The following is a 19,897-nucleotide window of genomic DNA, read 5'->3' as shown; positions in this document are numbered from 1 at the left end:
ATAGGGAAGTTGATACAAACGGTTATGCCCAGCATCTATGGAGAGGTAAAAGCATTCTTAAATTGTCAACAGACAGGAAACCTAAGTCTCAATCTCAACATCAACCTGAAGTTTTCTAAATCTTTTAGACATTACTGGTTTCATTTAATCCTCTCATTTTCAGTGTTGTGCTTTGCTATGGCCAGGAAAATTCCCTTCAGCCACTTCTGGAAATCTTCATATATCCTCTCTCACTTTCCACCAGTGTGGACTGGTTTACCCAGGAAAGCCAACAACAGAAACCTCTACAGGTACAAACTTTTTCAGACTCAAGGAACTGTATTTTTACAGTCACCTTGAAACCGTACACTCTGAAAAGCATTACTTTACTCATGAAGACTTTTATATTAAGAAGACAATTACACCAAAAGAGAACAGCCATACTCACAAAAGGCAGCAAGGGAACAGAGTATGCACTGATCCCTTGCAAGAAGTCTTTACAGCAAGCAGGAGTGGGGAAAAGTGTGATACATGTTGCACACCTGTATGCTTCTGAGTAACTAAGTTGTAATGCTGACACTAGCTGTGCATTTCTGTGTGGGCATGGGCAAGCCAATTCATGTTTCTGACTCTGTACTCTGTAAAACAGGGATAATAATGCCTGACTCAGAGTCAATGTTAGAAGGCTCTGCGTAAGCTCATCTTAGTCCCCAGTGTTTAGGCAACTCAGTTAAATGAAAAAAATGTTTCAGCCCACTTCTCTAGCCTTGCTTCTATTTCAGCTCTAAATCACCATTAGTCAAATCATGCTTAGACCTCAGACAAAAACCTAGATTACATTATTCCTGAAGTATGTGGAGGTTTTGCACAGCATGGTGCACCCTGATCACTGGAGTGTGCTAATGAGAGCTCAGGGAAATTACTGTTTTTTTGTGAAAAAGTGCAGCCAGAACTCCCTAGCCAATTCAGCTGACACTGTGAGGAAGGATGTGGCTGTGATGCCACTCCAACATGCTGCTTTCTATAGCTGTTGAGTTTTCCAGGCAACTTTAAACTTACTGCAGTGAATATGAAAAAGCAGGGCTTGCTGCATTGTTCACCCACCTCTTTTCCGTGAAGCTAATTGTGTTAAGTCCTCAGGAAAGAAAACCAAACTGGTTCACAGTCTGCAACCAGGTCAGTGTGAAGCCAAAACAGAAGGGACATTCCAGTCAATTTCCAATCCATGATATTTTAAGAATAATCACTACAATGGAAGAGATAACCTCAGCAATGCACAACAGTTCCTACTCAGCTGGTAGTTACTGTTGCTGAACAGGTGGCAATAGCTGTTATGAAAGTGTAGTTTAAATCTTATTAAGAAAGACAAGACCTATTTCTAAAGATGCAGCTACCAAGACCCATTTCTAGAGATGCAGCTACACAAGATCCCTGCACAGATCAGAAATGTCTACCAGTTTGTCGTATGTGTTTATTTACCTGGAACCAGGAATTGCTCTGTGGAGCTCTGATCCTGACCATCATTCTGACCTTGGGCAAGTGACTGAATGCCTGTGCACCCACAAGTCTTTTGAAGTCAACTGGTGATGTGGATGCTCAACAATTCTGAAAAAACAAGCCCTACAGGTCAAAGCCAAAGTCTGCCAGAGCTGAGATGTTTTGGGTCATATCATAAATTATATAAATTTTGAACACAAAACCTAAAGCATCCACAGCTAAAAACTATTTTTGTAAGTGGGGTCCACTGTAACACAACTCTCAGACACAGAGGGGTGGAGTCCAAGGGATCATCTATATTAATATTTTTGGGGAAAGGACAGTTTATTAAGGGTCTGTGTGGAGTCAGAAACAAGCAGCCAGAAGACAAAGAGAAACCAGAAATCAAAGACAGCTATATTAAACTGTGTTTCATTCTTAGTGCACCTAATGATAAGTATCTGAGAACTATACATTTTACTGATCCAGGTACTGACCAAAATTGTTACTTTATTCTGGAAGCTATGTTTCCTAACTCTTGACTCCTTTTCTCAAAGATGACTGGTTTAGTGCTTGATAGAACTGCAGAGCACAGTCAAGAAACTCTGATATCCTGTAGTATCAAATTCCTCACATTTCGGTCTTGAACCTGAATCAAAATTAATACATGCCTCTAAATGATCAGCACTGCTTCATACAGACCTTGGTATCTTACCCAAGTATTAAGCAAGCTGGAGGTTGCTTAACTTTGGGAACCTGTGAAGCCTGCAGCCTGTAATTATTGGCCAAACCAGCAGCATAGCTCCCATCTACAACTAATTTGGTTCCCTGAGTTAACAAAACCCTTCCTTACCTGCCAAGCTTGCATACCCAATAGATACTACTTGACTCAGCACAATTAGCAAAGCAGGCAGGACAAGCGGCCACTTAGTCAGCTCTGATGCATTTTACAGCATCCAATAGCTGACACAGTTCAAGCAAGGCAAAAAAACCATAAAATACCAATAAACATAATCACACAGACTTTTATACAGCAGACCAGTTCAATAGAATAGAAGTATAACAAAATCCTCCTACTGATAATAAATGGCAGTAAGGAAATTAAAGGCCCAGTGTTTGGTGCAGTGGTTCAATATGGTGAGGTCTAGTTAGGGCCATATTAGATTCTCAGGCCTAACTTATTCCTCTGCTGGGCAAAGAAAGGAGGGCATAAAGAAAGAACTGTAAGCATACAGATAGATGGTACATAGTATAAAATAATAAAAAAAAATAATTAAAAAAAAAGGCAAACCAAACAAAAAACACCCATAAACAGGAAAATAGAATAGAACAGAATAGTTCAGTTGGAAGGGACCTATGATGATTACCTAGTCCAGTTTCCTGAATGTTTTAATTCTTCCTAATGACGCAACTCAGGTGAGCTGCAAAAGGCAGATGTTATGTCCTCTCTCCCTGCTGCAATCAGCTACACCCAAAAATATCTGGAAGGAAAATGTCATCTGACACAGCCATGGTAAAAATGACCCAAACTAAAAAGTGTCAACTCTGAGGGTGTGGGAAAGTCTGCAAACAAATCACTGGGTGTGTCAGATATACAGACGCTAATATAATGCAGTGATTACTGTGTCTTTGCTAAGTGATTATGTAAAAGGGAGCTTTGTGTTTTAAGAACCATGCACGCTGACTGCTGAACAAACTCAAGTCTGGGTGTATTTGCCTGCCTAGGAGTCGTACAACATTCCCTGTGACCCTTAAGCTTCATGGGACACTCAGAACATAATTGAAATCCAGAGATTCTAAACAAATCCAGCATGGCATCTTATTCTACATGGAGACTTTTTAGACTGCTTTTAAGTATCACAGAACTGGGGAAACTGCTTTTGTGATACCCATGAGTTAATTTCTCAGGGAACTTCACAGTGGCTACAGGGCTCATTATTCCCCACCGCATTAGCATCACAAGATTCACATCAAATGGCAAAATCTGGCCCTAGAAAAATGATGGTGAGAACTTTGGCTTTACAAGTTCAAATGCAACAAATACAGGAACCTAGAGAGCTCATGGACTTACGGTCACACAGTGTAAACAGGAAACCTAGAAAAGAAAGCTTATACATCCATGCAGCCTGGGTTGTTCTATTACAAACAAACAAATAAACAAGTAGGTAGGTAAATAGATAGATAGATAGCACACTGGAAAGCATATGACACAAGTCACGCAAACAGTTAATGGAAGTTAATGACAGTGGCCAGACAGCAGAAGCAAGCCCAGGATTAACAGTGGGAGAATTTCTAATAGATGTCAAAGAGTATTTCCCATTTCTCTGGAGGCATTGCCTCCTAGTTTGGCACCAAACTGCCCAGCTCCTTCTGGCTTCTATGAATTAAGTTTATTCCTGAAAGGGCTAAAGAATCCCAAGAGACCATGACTAATGAGTGCTCAAAGGAAAAACGAAGATTGTGTATCTCTCCCCATCACTGTGTAACCACTTACTATTGAGTACCCAGAACTGAACACAGCATTCTCAGTGTTATTTCATCATAGCTCAGAGACATATTTCCTCAGCAGGCTATTTGGATCAAAGACTCAAGGCAACATCCCTGAAAGAAAAGACAAGGCAAAACACAGAGGCGACTTTTTTTTGCCATCTGCTTCCATTTTAATTTGCTGCAGTCCCACATGTCACCAGAGCCTGTAGGGTGGTCAATTGGATTCTGTGTTGTGCATTCATGGGAGTATAGGACTACAAAGTCATCATATCCTGTTTCCTACAATCACAGACAACTGCATAATATACACATAGTCCAGCAGACTCCACAGCACATTTATTCCAATACTGTCACACATTAATATAAGACTTCAAGTGACCAGTGGGAAGCAGAATTAGATAAGTTTTCCAGTCTGAAGTAGGGCATCCATTTTCACTCTTATTTTAAAGCAGCTGACAATGACAAATTAGGTGTTTCATTGTACAGAGGTATAATATCACCTCCCTAACCTTTGATATCTAATTCTAGAGATCATAATTCAGTCCACTCTTATTTGAATATTCATGCTCTGTGGATAAAAATACATACAGCTACAGATAATATTTTTGTCAAAGTGAGAAAAACCAAAGTATTCATACGTAATCTGAATTGCATGTTGATATACCTTGCAAAAATTTAGGTCAATAATGGAAAAATTGACTGTCAAGACTGATGAAGTAGCATTCTTAAACTGCTTTTTGTTAGAAGTATAGTGATACCATATGAAAATGTTAATATATTACGTTAGGTCAACTCTAGCTTGTATTTACAGTAAGCATTTTCTTAAGATAAGGCTTTCATTTCACAGTAGCTTAGCTACACTAACAGATGTGTAAATCAGAACGAATATGGGCCTCAGGAGATGTCCTGATAGATGTGAACATACTAAACATCACCACTGTAAGTAAGCAGGGGATGAGGCAGTGAGGAGTTGCTTGCTAAATTTTGCCTCTGTTTAAATATAAAATGTGTCATGAAGGGCACAGTAGGACATTTATAGCTTAACACATGTTCCCCAGCAGGTACATGAAGCTATTCTAGATAAGCCCAGACACAGCTGGAAAACAATTCACGGGTCTCCCAAGGAAAATTTCACCTAGTCAGAAAATGCATCTGTTTTTCTCCCCATAACTTAGTAATGGTGAGTGCCAAAGACCGTAGCATTCACACAGACTGCCTGAATCCTGCTGACGATGAAAGGCTAAGGTCAAGCTTTGTACTTCTGTCATTGGCAACACATTTCAGGGCCTCTACAACAGAGCCAGAGAGATTCACTCATTGGGATGCCTGACCCACAGGGCAGTAAAAGTATGAAACAAGCAATGAGGGCAAGTTCATATCTCAGTAGGGCACAGCTGGAAGACAGTTCATATTGGCAGAGCCCTACCATGGTTATTACTCTATCCCTGCATAACAGTGCAGGAGGATGCTGACAGATCAGAGCACAGGCAAGAACAAAACCAACTGTCTCTCTGTGCATTCAGCTGTTAGAAACATAGTTTAATTGGTTCCTGCTGTATATACGGCTGCAAAAGTAGCAAAGGACTGAAGTCTCCTCGTGTTTGGTCAAGGTCTTGCTTGCTTTCATCTGTTGTGCAGATGCTGATGGGGTCACCTGCCTGGAGGGGGTCAGGGTTCTGCCAAATGGATTTAAGCAGGGTACTCACAGTCCAGGCATCCCAACTTAATGGTCAGTGACTCAGTGAGAAAATCAAGACTGTCTGCACTAGTGGATGGCTCCATTCCTGACAATGTTTGTAAGAAAGAATGATAGCCTGGAAAACCTTCTCTACAGATGTATGCTGTTTAATCTAACAAATAAACTCATTCCATCTACTTAAGGCAGATCGCTTCCAATCTTTATCAGGAGTACCTAAGTTTCATACTCTCAGTGCAGACAAAAAACTAAATGAAGGGTGGAGAGTAGAAGAAGAACTGGAGATTATAACTAGAGGCTCTGGAAAGCCAGAACATAGATATGAGGGAGAGAGAAAGAAAGGGGAAGATTACTCACTCTACAATAGGGTGATATACTTGCATTCTGTGAGAAGTATGATTTTGGTGAATATACAGCTTGCCTACCAGGCAGGAGGCTAAATGCAACATGATAAAGATGTTGTTATAATATTTTAGCTTAATTGCTATGGCTTTGTTAAACTAACACTTCAGAGAACATAAAGATAGCTAAAAAAAAAAAAAAAAAATTAAAAAAAATGGGTCTCCAGCCTACCTGCAGTGAGAGTATTTATATGATAGTACAGACTCCCATCAGGTTACAGGAATATGAAAAAGCTGTGCCTCAGTTTTCCAAAATGTTAACTGCATTAATATTTGGAAAGTGTCTGGAAATTTTCCAAAGGAAACTGCTGAATGAAAGAATAAATTTCTAACTTTATCTAACTATATATATGTGACTTATGCTCACATATTTGTAGTGTATGATAGCAGACAAGAAAATAGTCTCATAATTTAACTCCTACTGGTTAAATAGGAACAGTCCATTGCGATTGCCTCAGCTCCATCAGAAACAGTCTGGCTAATGAACATACAATACCCACTGCATTCAGGATTCAATTTTAAACCAGTAGAAAGTACAGAATTTACTGTATTGTAGGTTGATGATTTATTGACTACATGTTTTCAGAGGGACGGGGCTGTTGTAACATTCTTGGGGGAAAAAAAATAGCTTCATGTTAGAGGGTAATCATGTTACACCTTTAAAAGAGTCCAGGAAACTTCTACGCACAGATCAGCAAGGATGCTAATACAGCTCCACAGTTGGTCCATTCCTTCTTGAAAAGGTTGTTCCCCTCAACCTGACAAGGAAAGGAGCAGAACTGGCAGGCTGATGCAGAGCAACATGGAATTACCATGTATTTCTGTCACAGCCTTCTGGAGATTTGAAAGAAAACAGATGACAGTGCAGGACCAAGAACATGCAAAGAGATTAATGATTTTTCAAGACCAGCTTGAAACAACTAAAAATAGTGTGGTAGTGTGTTGGGGTTTTTTTATTAGGCATTGAGCTTTTCTGGAAAATGGAAGCACCCGAAATATTTGTTATTTATGAAAATATGAGCAACAATAATTTTATTGATGAGTAAGCCTGTTCATAATGTTCAGATTTACAGAAATATTTAAATGCAAAAAACCCACCCCAAAAACCAAAACATTTTTAAAAATAACTGGAGGGGGCTTAGCAAATTAAATCCTTTCTGCAAAAAAATGTCACTGTAATCTACTTTTGAACTGAGGAACAAGGAGAGATGCTGGTCACTTTTCACTGACAAGAAAAGACAGAGATAGAAATGAAGGTATAGTTTCTTAATGGGCTTGATACTTCAAGGACTCTAAAATGCAAATAAATTTCTGGAGGTTTGTGGTGTATTGGGTCATGTTCCTCAGCCCGCATCTTACAGATATGACTTTCTCCCTCATAGAATAGCTAAAACATCAGAGGATCTTCAGTGTTTTCACTCTCAAAGACCACCAGAATGTAAGAATTACTACACAGAGTCAGATCAGAAGTCCATCTAAACCAGTACCCTATCTCCAAGTAATGGTCAGCTGCAGACAGTTAGGGAAAGCATATAAAAATACCATATATAGTCTGATCCTACCCCTGCTCAATCCTTTTAGTTGACTAGGACTTGGAGATGGGAGTACAGCCAGATTATCATGTTTAATAGCTACCAGTGGACCCATCCTCCAAGACTTTTCATCTCTTCCCACAGTTTTGTCTTGGGAGAAGGGAATCTTACCACGTGATATTAAACCTTCGAAATGTATCCTTGTATGGCTTCATCACAATGAAATCTAACCTGGGTTGTTCTCCTTGGCAGAAATGTTCCTTCTCCCTTTTGCACATTCACATGTGTGTATGTGTTTGTGTATTTAATTTAGGAAAATATCCTGAGAACACATCTTCAGATATGATCTTAAAAAGTTAAATACGACCTGACCACTTTCTTCAAGGATGAACAGGGCACTGTGTACATTTACATCTCTTAAGACTTCACGGCTCATAATTCAATTGTTTAAGCAGCTAAAAACATTACTCCTCCAAACAGCAAAGAAAATACAAAGCCCCCCCCAAATCAGGCTTGTTCACTGCCTTAAATAAAAAAAAAAAAAAACCAAAAAAACTTAACAGTAAAAATGAGTTCTTGTTTATGCCTCCTTAAAAAAAAGTAATATACCAAGGAGACAGAATAATGTTGTTGAATCTCACAAATAGCTTTGTCCCCAGTCCAAAGAAAAGCTGGGCTGGCACGTGCATTGCCTGAATTTAAGTCATCTTGGGACACAGTGAAGAGAAAAATACTCTTAAAGTGTGAACTTCAAAGCTCATGAGCAGAAATACCAACTTCAGTGATTATTACTTTGAAGCCAGCAAAACTGGGAAGTGAGCAAGTGCCTGTTATTCAGGGAGGGAGCCTATTCCTCTCCTGCTGCCAAAGTTTTTCTCTGTTCCTCAAGGTTAGCTCTATTTCCATTTTCACGCAATCTAAACACATCCTTCCATCTCCAGCTCCCACTCCTTGAATTCCAGCCAGCCTTCTGATCTCCTCCCTTTCTTATCTGATTCCTTCTTTCCACCTTAAGTCTCTCTAATTCCTAACTCCAGAGAAATCTTATCAATGGTATAAACCTAACATATTATCAGAACAACTTTTATACTAAATCCAAAAACCATGAGCTTCTCCTGGTCAGATTTGTTACTTTATGTTGTCCCAAGTGTAGAAAGCTCCTCCTACTAGGAGACATTATTTGACACCATAGAGATCACCAGAGAAGCCAAAATCTCAAGTGTTGAAATACCATGTGGAAAATTGAAAGTATAAATCTAACATGGAAGATGGTTTGGGCAACATACAAACTGGACACAAAGCCTAAGGGAGGGAAAAGCCTGTTTGACCATCATCAGGTACAGATTTAACACACAGCACCAAGAAAGCTTGAGGATGCACTACCAATAGCATTGCTCAGCATGTGATGTGTTCATGGCCATGTGGCTACATGGTTTTCAGCATATCAAAGCCAGGTACATCCTGGACATGTCAAGAAAAACAGAACACAAGTACAGGACTGACATACCAAAACTCATGGGAGCTTCCTGCAACATGGGACACATTCTCCTGTGACTTCTACTGCTGTTAAACAGCAGTAGCTGCACTGACCTTCAGAGAGTTACACCACCATAAAAAGTATGTGAGAGGAATCAAATCCACTGTGTAGCTTTGCCCAAGTCAGTTGGCCAGCATTTCAAAAGCAGCTTATAATTTTGGCTCTCTCAAATTTTTAGTGTCTTGGTGCCTTAACAAGACACTAAAAATAAAGAGCCAAAATTACGGGTTACTTTGCACAACTTGGGCCTCAGTTTCTCTGAACCAAATTCTGATGCTACTTGAATTTACTTTTATTTGAAGCCTGGAATAAGTTTCCTGAACAATACAGAGCTAAAAAAACCCTTCACTAATACACCTGAGAGCAGACTTGCACTGTCTGTACCTCAGGTTACTCATTACCAGTCTGAAGACACTGGCCCAAATCCTCAGCTGGAACTCATCTGTCATAGCTACACTGAAGCCCCCATACCTATTTGTACTAGCTGAGAATCCAACCCAATAAATTCTATTTAAATCATTTACATAGCATAATGAAATTTAATACCTACACAGAGCCTGGAAGATAACAAGTCCTCAGCCTGTTAATGACTCAGAGTAGACAAACAGAAGTAACTCCACTGTTAAGTGGAATTGCAGAAAGATGAGAAACGAATCAGATCCACTGCATATTAGTGTATGTACTGAGTCCTACTACTACCAGTTTTCTGCAAATGCCTCAGTTCAAAGGAGCATGATATTAGGGAACACAACTGGTAAAATAGAAAAGACACAAGAGGCACCAATGTCAATCATCAATGCAACAAAAAGCACAAGAAAATGCATGTAAACTCTTTTATCCAATGAAAATCAGAGCAGTCGGCTTTCTTTTAATTTAGGAACATGCTGTGCTTGCCTGGGGGCTGCAGGGGCAGGGAAGGCAGAGAGGGTCAGATCTCCATAGGACTGACCCAGGTTTGAAAATTCACAGCAATTAAAGTATTGAGAGCCAAACCTCCCACACATCCTTCCCCTAAGTGTCAGGAAATGGTGTCCCCTGGTTGCTCAATTGTTAGGTCAAATGGCTGGCCTGGAGGGACTAGATGGGTTTCTGGGATTCCATTGGACCTCGGGGGAATTTTATGTCAACTAAGGCAGATGGAGCAAAACCAAACTATCCAGGTTTAAAGCCTTAAAGATGCTGTTCAACTCGTGCCATGCCTCCCTGCCAATAAAATACAGTCAGTGCAGGCCACATTTGGACTTGGTAAGAAAAGTTTTTGCGACAGATTTCAAGATGAACAGAATGATCTCCACTACACATAAGAAGCACAACTAAAATAAACATCAGTGATAGCAGCAGACAAGTGATACAGTGCGGTAAGGCCACTAGGATATCCAGAGAATTTGCTTACTCAGCTCTGTGAAACCATGAGACTGCACTTTGTAACACATAAAATAGACTTTAAAAACCTCAGGGTTGCACTGGGACTGTCATAAACTCCAACAGGGAATTGCTTTCTGTTTCACAAATCAAAAATGAAAAGATGTCTGCCTTGTCCATATTGTATTTGTTTCTTTTGCTTCCAGGGTCAGTGTCCACCTGTAGAAGAACTAGCAATTTCCTGGATGGTATTATCTCATCCAAACTCAAGGATGCTGAATGATGATCCATGCATTCTCACAAGACACTAAATTTATCTCCTGCCAGATCAATATCTTCTTCCCCATTCCTCCTCCCACACTTCCACTCAGTGTGCAACTTTCCCCCTGAACCATGACTAACAGCCCACATGGAACTTCTAGACTTGCAAACCCTTGCAGATAGTGTCACTCACTAGTGGGATGCTGAGCTGGAGGACAGAAAGAAGAATCGTAAGACAGAAAGGAAGCAGTGAATTTAAAACAGCCCAAATCTGGAGTTCTCTCCTCCTTATTTCCTCTTCTCACCCTCTCAGCTTTCAGCAGTTCTGTATATATTAATTCTGTATTGCCCAGTGCACTTCAGACAGACTAACCACTGAACCAGGTAAAAGTGTCTGTGGCTCCCAGACACTTGTCTTGGCTGTGACAACTTTCAAGCTTTTATTGGGGCATATACATTTCTAACAAGTTACTACATTTCTCAATGATATTTTTTTTTTTTTTTCATATTGCTAGCCAATGTGGTTAGGCTGTTGCTAAGAAAATAAAGCAGCTTCCTGGAAAAGAAGCTGCTGGGCTACTGGAAACAAAATCAAATAAGAAATAAAAGAGGGAGAGGAAAAGGATTCTGATATGTCATGGTAAAGCATCCCAGATCCCAAACCAATTCCTTCCAAGTGAAGACTTCACTTCAAAAGTGCATCCCCACAGGATCTGGCTCTGAGAACACATGCTCCCTTACACACGCAGTCAGTACGGTTGCTTTTTCTCCAGCTCAGCCTAGCCCACTTTACATGGCATGGCATCCCTTACCAGGAATTAGACCCTGAACATCTGCCTAGTAAAGGTTACTCCTATTACGTTAGCCAGAACAGTGGTTACATCAACCTGCAGTTCCTTTCAGCACAGCTAACTGCACTTGCTCAATTTCATTTTGCATTTTTCCCTGCAAAACCTCCTCCCCATCTTTACTTTTCCTTCTTTACTTCCTTCTCCCTGCCCCAGCAACCCACTGTACCACTCTCAAAAGTATTTGCAGACTTATTCCATTACTAAAACAACACAGCCCAGGGAGCGCTGACTCGCAACAGCCTTTCTTGTGACTGCTTGTTGGCTGAAGCCAATTACTAACAGCACAGTGCATTATATTGTGCAATTCACATAGCTCCTGCTTCTCAGCCCAGTTTTGTGTTTATGTTCAAGGGCGTCATCTCTCCTTCCAGAAACTGCACAGACCAACCACCCTCTCACTGGCAAAGAGCTTTCTGAAGTGCCAGCTAAATATGTCAGCTTCATACAGGAAGCATCAAACTCTTCCACACACCAGGGGAAATGAATATGTCAGCTTCATACAGGAAGCATCAAACTCTTCCACGCACCAGGGGAAATGAGCTGTTTCTATCATGGGTCTTATTACAGAAGATGCCAATGAAGAGGCTGTGGAGGCTCCACAGCTGTAGAGGCTCCACAGCTGTAGAGGCAGCTGTCCCCAGAAGTGGTCCCATCTCTACGCAGGGAATGAAGAAGGGACATCCAGGTGTGAGGTGGAGGAAGCAAGGTTAATAACATGAATGCAGAACTGGATTTTAACCGTAAATAAATACAGCTGAGTGCCTCACTGAAAATACTACCTTCTTATGGAGGAGGCTTGGGAATCTCTGGACTGCTGAAGTAAAAAAAATATGAAATATTAAGACTCACTAACTTTCCAAGGGACTTGCACCATGTGTCTGGCAGTACCTCTGCAGGTTTTTCACAGGGATATTCTCCTTGTAGTAGCTGCCTCCTTCATGTAAGACCCTGTTAAAGTTAGGTTTTGATGTGAGAGACACCTCTTTCCTCTGCAGAAGTAGCAGGTTCTTCGGAAAGCCCTCAGTACAAAACAAGTACAGGCTCAAGGTGCTAAATTTGTCAGATTTAGCAAGCAACACACTACGCTAGTGTTAGGATCTGTTACTGTCAGTAGCCTGGCAGAGTGGGACAGGACTTCACTGTCAGGGAGCCAGAAAATTGCCTGTTGTCCTCATAAGGAAAGAGGAACTGCACAATATGAGAAGGGATTAAAGAGTTAAAAAAGCAGTCTTGCATTGTGGAGTTGCTTAAGGAAGCTGAGTTCTGCCTAGGGCTTGTTTGGGATTTTGAAGTCCTGCTACCAGAATATGAAGGAGCTGAATTTCAGTCAATTTTGCAGTCTTCCAAAGATACGTCCTTCCCTTCTGCTGTCTCCTTCAACCTCCCCCATCCCCTGTCATCCCCCATCCACATACATAAGAGTGTAAAAGCTTGCACTGTCAGCCCCTCTGCATACCTTTGGGAGAAACGATCAAGCTAAACCTGAATCCTGTGTGCTGCCAAGCTGGCTTCAGGATATTTCAGAGGAGAAAAAAAAGACAAGACAGACAAGCAGTACTTGCAGAGATTTGTTCTTGAAAACAAGCAAAAACATGAGAAGATTTGCTACAGCAGCTGCACTTACACTGTAATGCTCGTGCCTGCGCAGTTCCTCCCTTTTCTGCAGTCCAGTAATCCACATAGAGAACTGTCTGTGCTGCTCCTCTTGCTGGCAGTGCTGTTATAGTGAGACTGGAACTGCTGCTGTTTTCACTTTCAGCCCAGCCTCTCTCTCCAAATCCTCTGACGTCAGACAGCCTCTAAGAGATATTTATGGAATGAACGATCTAAAAGTTTCTCTAGGTAAATCTCAGATTGCAGATTTTTGGAATTTGTAATTTTAAAACTTTTGGATAGAAAATATCTCCAAGGGGTATCAGGGAGAAAACAGTGGGGAATTACAGATGTTGTTGTATAAGTCCCTGGCAGAAGACAATCCCTGTACTTTTCTGCCCATGGTATATTATATCCACACCCAGGATGTAACTATCTGTCATGGAAGTCCCCATTTGGAAAGCAGTATTTTCCAGTCTGTCAACTGTGCCTAAAGAGTGTTCAAATCAAGCCTGGCAGAGGTTGGTGACACACACACAGAGAAACACACACACACACACACTTGTAGTCCACAGCCCTCTGCTATGTCTAGGCTTTGACTGGATTTAACTACAACAGGACTGAAACAGCCCTTCCAAGCATCATGTCCACATCCTCTTTCAGTTTTGCACTAACCCCTTCCAGCTGGAATGTCTCCCCAGGCATGTGGGCCAGCTTCCCTCCTAACTTCAAAATACCTTCTAGAAGCATCTCATCTCAGATGAATACCAGCTCAGAAAATTAATTTGATCTTTGATCTCTATTATGTTCTGCTTATTTGCATCTCTGTTTCTATTATTTCTTCAGTACTGTACATTATGATGTTTCACCTGCTGCGAAAGCCAACATTACAAAGAAGTAAAGATATGCTAGAGCAAAAACTGAAGCAGAAGTATTAGCATTAATGCTAAGCAGTACTTGAAGAGTGAAATACTGTCATGGTATAATCCTGCTGAGGCAAGTGATGTTAAATTTGGACTGATAAGACCTCAATTAGGAGCTGAGCTTGCCTATAAGCCTGTAAGTATCAGTAGTCCCATCTAAGAGATGAGGAAACCGAGGTTTGAAGGTGAAGTGATATACATTGAAAGTCCTTGAGTGAGCCTTGCCTGATTATAGACTGACCTTTTTAGGAAGTCCAAAACTTAATCAACATTTTCTGGAGGATTCTACAAATATATTGCTATTATAAGCAACTGTTTTGGGGTTTGGTTTTTTTTCATACCTCATCATTTCCATTTGTAAACAGTTATAAGAAGTATGTGTCTTGGTACCACTTTTGGAGATGTGAGTGCTATTTCAAAATGTAAAGCCAGGGTTTTTTTCTGTGCAACTTACTGGCAGAGCAAATTCACCATTTTGGGCTGTGTGGATTAGTTTTTTCATATACATATACTTTCTCTTTTCTGCTTTAACACCACCACTTTTGAAAATTAACCAGGGCTCTTTAAAATCAATAAAACTCATCTGATCAACTTAAAAAGGCTGATAATCAAGTTTGCTGTGATCATTTTCTAATGGCAGCTAGACCCATACTTCGACATATCATCACTGTGAGCAAAAGACTTGAGATAAATTCCAGAAGAAAATGGTATCTCTTTGAAAAGATTTCTACCTTTAAACTTACAAGATAGGTCTAAGAATCTGGCAGATGCAGGAACAAGAAAATATTCTGAGACCCAAAGCAGTATTCTGTCAAGCAAAGGAAATTAAACATTTTCATATGTAATAAATAAATAAATAATAAAAATAACTCAGTTTTGACAATGCAATCCAAGCATTGAACAAGTGGCATTGTTGTCCCCTCTGGCTATCAGATTTGCCACTTACTTAAGATCAAGGATAATTCAGGGCATGAGTACCCACCCTGCCATGCTGCACGCTACTCTTATTGAAGATCAACCCTATAGTTACATTGTTACCTGTTGGCAGCTTCTCCCATAGATATCTGCAGGGAACTCCAAAGAGCAGTGATTCAGGGCTTCTCTGTAGGATACCGGAGTTGTTCCTTATGGGTAGTTCTACCTCCCACCAGCCTTCATTGACTCAACTCCTATGGTTAATAAACTCTCTAAAGCATAGTAGCAGCTCCTGGTGTTTGCTGAAGATGAGATGACTATCCATGACTGTTGTGTTCTCTGTTTAATTTATAGGATTATATTACATCTTCTCCCTAGAGTGGAAAAAGAGGAATGTGGAATTCCTGACTATTACACAGAAGAAAAGCATAATTACAACTTGTCCTACAGTGTGACCCAAGCACAAATGGAATTTCTTTATTTCAAAAGACTTTGCAGCAAGATTGAAATGCCAAGAGACTGAAATATTCTGAAATGCCAAGAGTCTGAAATGCTCTGTTTACCCACACATGATACGGACAATGACAGTGAAAGCTGCTATTAACCTGTGTCCAGTAGAGCATTTAATTTCTGTCCTGAAGGGATATGCCTCTTAACATGTAGTTGTTAAGACAGAAACCACCATCCTGTCAGAAGTGTTACAACATTCCAGTTACTGCACATTAAGACAGTATCTCTATGAACCTGCTGCATTTCTTGATGGAAATGAAAGGAATAGCCAGTTACATCACTGTTTATTCATAACCTCTGTACTGAATCACATAAGACTCAATTCCACAAGAAGGAACAGGAGCCCTTTTTAGAACACAACACTACAATATGAAGAGCATAAAGATCCCATCTGTGGGCAACCTGTACTCCTGTTTCCTATACAGGAGAACCCTATCCATTGGACTGAGAGTGTGCATGTGGGAGCACAATTTGCTCCATTTTAAACATAATTTATTTTAAACAGGGCTTCTCCCAAAACATAGTAGAGGCAAGCACTTTTGGAGGGTGAAAATCAACTTTGCGTACCGGACCAACACAAACATAGGCATTACTCAGCCCTAAAAAAAAGAACAGCATGAGACCCTCTGCATCACTAGCACATGACTGACAAAACAAGACAGCATGTGTTCCTCAGATCCAAACCAGTCTCAATACATGCTCACATGAGCAGCTACAGCAGTCCAGTTGTCAATCCCTTAGCGCTACATAACAAAATAATAAACCAAAGGAAATGAAACCATATTAAAATACTATTCTTGCTGCCATAGTGGAACAGACCATTCAGCTCTCTAGTCTAGTACACTGCCTCAAGCAGTGGTTAGATACCTGATAATTCAGAGCGTGGAGAATGGAAAACACATTACATCCAGCCAGCTGTGGGTAGGAATATTACATAAGAACTAGGGGATAAAGAGGGAAGATAAATTCTTTCTTGAACCCTACAGTTGATCAGTTTACACCCTGAAGCATGAGGTTGTTTCAGATGCTGGGTTTTTTTCCCTTGCACTGGTATTCCTATGAATGTTATTTCTGCATATATTTCAGTTTTGGGAACCTGCCAGGTTTTTTTCAGATCCACTGAAGTCAGGAAATGCAAAGTTATGGCATATTTTCAAAAGAATAGCATACACCAAAGCATGCAGAGAACTCTGTCTTTGTCCTCAGATGCATACAGCCTTGGCCATAGTTCTTAAATCCACATGGTGATTTTCCTTTCATTTTGCATGACAGGATTCTATTGTCTATCTACTTTTGGTCTTCAGATTTAATTCTCCACTGCACTGACCAGAGTGAAACCACTTACAGAAACCACTTACAGATCTCGTAGAAGTCTTCATTTCCAAGACCTGAAGCAGTACCATGGCTAACCAGGTGCTAGTAAACAGTTTAAACAATGGGAAGGGATGCTGGTGAGGTACTGCAAATACACATACACCAGCAAGAAGGATCATTCTATCTTCGTCCTGTGCAAAGAATTTTACTCTGAATATCAGGAAAGAGGAAAGGAAACTTTTTCTGGCACTGTACCACAGTGTACCTGAGATGTCCCTTTAACCACACAGGATTGTGCAAAGGATGGTAAATGTCTGAGTATCATATAATACATGCCACTGGATAAACCTGTATTTAAACCCAGGCAATGAAGTGACAGCATTTTAGCCTGTTTCCTCCAGTATCAAAGTCAATAAAAAGTGAGAATTGGGAGAATGAGGCTCACAGAACTGGAGGAGCACTTCCAATTAAAACTAGTGCAGTGTTAGAGGAAGACTTACAAAGCCAGCATCCCTGCAGTACACTGTGACTGAACTCAGAGACTGAGGGACAGACTAAACTCCTCAAACTAAATTTAGCAACAGTTTTAGCCTTGATGGACAACACTCACACATGAAAGTAGACAGAAGGCAGCAAGGGCCGAGAACACTTTTGCCTCCACTGCTGGCAGAAAAGGAGGCAGGAAAAAGTGAGCTCTGTCCCACACAGGGAGTTGTGGCTAAGCTCTGACTCTTTTGCAACAGTCAACTAGACCAAAGAGGATTGAGTAGGCCAGACTATTTGGACAATTGTGAACTAAACTTGTCCTGCAGATATATAATATCAGAGTTAAACAATATTTTTGTAATATATCACAGCCCAAATAGCTATTCCCAGAGCTAGCTTAAATTAATTTTGTTTTCTACCAAAAACTATATAGTGAATTCAGGTTTACCAGTGTCCTTTGAGATCTTTGTGGGACACAAGTTTCCTGGCTTCTTTCATATCCATACTGGATTGACAACTGTTAAAGCAGAGATGCTTCAAAGAAGCCAGAGATGTAACTTAGGAGAAAAAAACACATAGGCACCCAGTAGACAACCATGCAGACAGAAATGCCACCAATTATATATCATATTAACAGCAATCATCATGTGTTACAAAAAATCCAGAGGAGCCTGAGTTGGAAGGTCAGTTAAATTACGTGGACTGTATCAAATTTAAGTGTCTTGACTAGTATAATTTTTTCTTTTCTTTCCTAGACATTTTCTCTTCTTGCAAAGGATTTATTTTTAAAAGACTCCAGGAAGCCAAGAGAGCCTATTAGACTAGCAATTATCCTGAGTCACTTCCTACAATAGTTTAAAACAACTTTTCATAAAATGTCTTCTGTGGACATGGATGTGAGTATATCATTGGCCCACAGAGTTGAACCAGTAAACCTGAAAGGAGTAATGTTCTACAGCTAACTACATTACATTTTTAGTAACACTGAAAGAATACCAAAGTTGGAAAATAAAATATTGGAAAATGACAGATATCAAATACGATATGATATAGGTATGTTTATCCACTACCCATGTAAAACAGCTGTGGCAGAACCTGGGATGGGACCCAGGTGCCTGCATTTTAGTTCAAGGCAATTTTCTCCTTGCAGCTCTTACACAGTTGATGTAAGCCTGATGCATGGGATGAAGTAAGTATAAAACATTAGCATAAGCCAGAGCTGGTGCTGTAATTTTGGCACTTCCACACTTCTAGGTGCTTTGGTTTATCAATGCTTATGCTCTTTACTGGTTTTCTTTCTTCATTATTTGCTAATTAAATAAAAAAAAATGTACCAGTTCCAAAACTTTTGCAGTTTTCCTACTGAATTTATGAGATATCAGCATAATCCCAGAGGTCTTCTGAATATAGGAATTTTACTGTACTGTTGTTGTTGGAGGAAAAATGCTAGATCAATGCTGCTGTAGGCTGTACACCTCAGCTTTGTTCCCTGTATAGCCCCAGACCAGGACTGCAAGCGCCGTTGGCAAATAGATGCTAGACAATGAAAGTTTAATATTAGTAAGACTATACCTGACAGTTCAAAGAAGTTTCTAAGAACAGAAGACCCTGACCTCTAGGAGGCTGAGATGGTGGAGATTGTCCATTGTGATTACTCAGAACTGAGACATGCAGAACCTGAAGCGATCATCCTTGAAAGAAAAAGTAAAATAGTGAAGTGGTCAAGATATAGAACAACTTGTGAAACTGACTGTCAAGATAATGACTAATAAAAGACTTGTTTGAAACCAATAGATTAGGTAAATGCTTTGTAGAGACCATAAATGGAGAGCTGAAAATCTTGTAAGCTTGTCACTCTCTGCGGAGGTGACCCAACGCTGCTGGACCGATTAAAACTGCAAACCTAGAGTAACCCATAAGAATTCGAGTCTCTTCTTTTACAGTTGTCATGTCACCATACCGCTCTTCTCTTGTGAACTTGCCATTTCAAGTTGTAATACAGTTTGACCATGACATATACAAGTGTCTTCTCAGGCAGAAAAACATAAGAAAGTTCTTGAATTGTGCTTCTGAAGCCTGGTGCAGTATTGTGGGCATAGGCACAAAGACTTGGCAAAATTATTCTTGGAAGATAGATGAACTGTAGAGACTGCTATGCCTGAACCCCAAGTTTTATTACCAGACCAGCCAAAAGTGACCTTGTGTAACCTTGGTTACCTCACCTGCAGAAGAAGGAATTAAGACAGTCTGCCTATAGCATAAGATCACAGGATCTTGACTAATAATATCAAGAAACATTTCATAATCTTTTATAATATCTGAAATGAAACAAGTAAATAGAACAAAATGAAACCATAAAATTTAGGTATTCTGTCTTCTTTGTACTTACTAAACACCAAAAATGAAGAAATGATTCTCATATGACACATACATTTATTGTGAACATAAGTTTCTATCACCTGCATGATAGTCTATAGAAATGAGTCAATTTACAGGATTAAACAGAAAGCCACTGAACTCCAGATTTTTACTTCTTTTTTCTTTCCAGATAGAATAAAACCTAATCTTATA

The 19,897-nt window shown here is 40.1% G+C and overlaps 1 protein-coding gene across 1 annotated transcript in view; it reads right to left on the bottom strand.

The window, feature by feature from the left end:
- Positions 1-13,297, bottom strand: part of DAAM2 (dishevelled associated activator of morphogenesis 2) — a 206,453-nt gene extending 193,156 nt beyond the window's left edge. Inside the window, exon 1 of the mRNA XM_027788603.2 lies at positions 13,210-13,297. The gene's annotated coding sequence lies outside the window, so the exon portion shown is untranslated. The remainder of the gene's footprint in view (positions 1-13,209) is intronic.
- Positions 13,298-19,897: the final 6,600 nt, after the last annotated feature.

The sequence above is a fragment of the Falco peregrinus genome, chromosome 11 (genome assembly GCF_023634155.1).
Source record: "Falco peregrinus isolate bFalPer1 chromosome 11, bFalPer1.pri, whole genome shotgun sequence".
Taxonomy (NCBI): Eukaryota; Metazoa; Chordata; class Aves; order Falconiformes; family Falconidae; genus Falco; species Falco peregrinus.
This window is presented reverse-complemented; position numbering and strand designations above follow the sequence as displayed.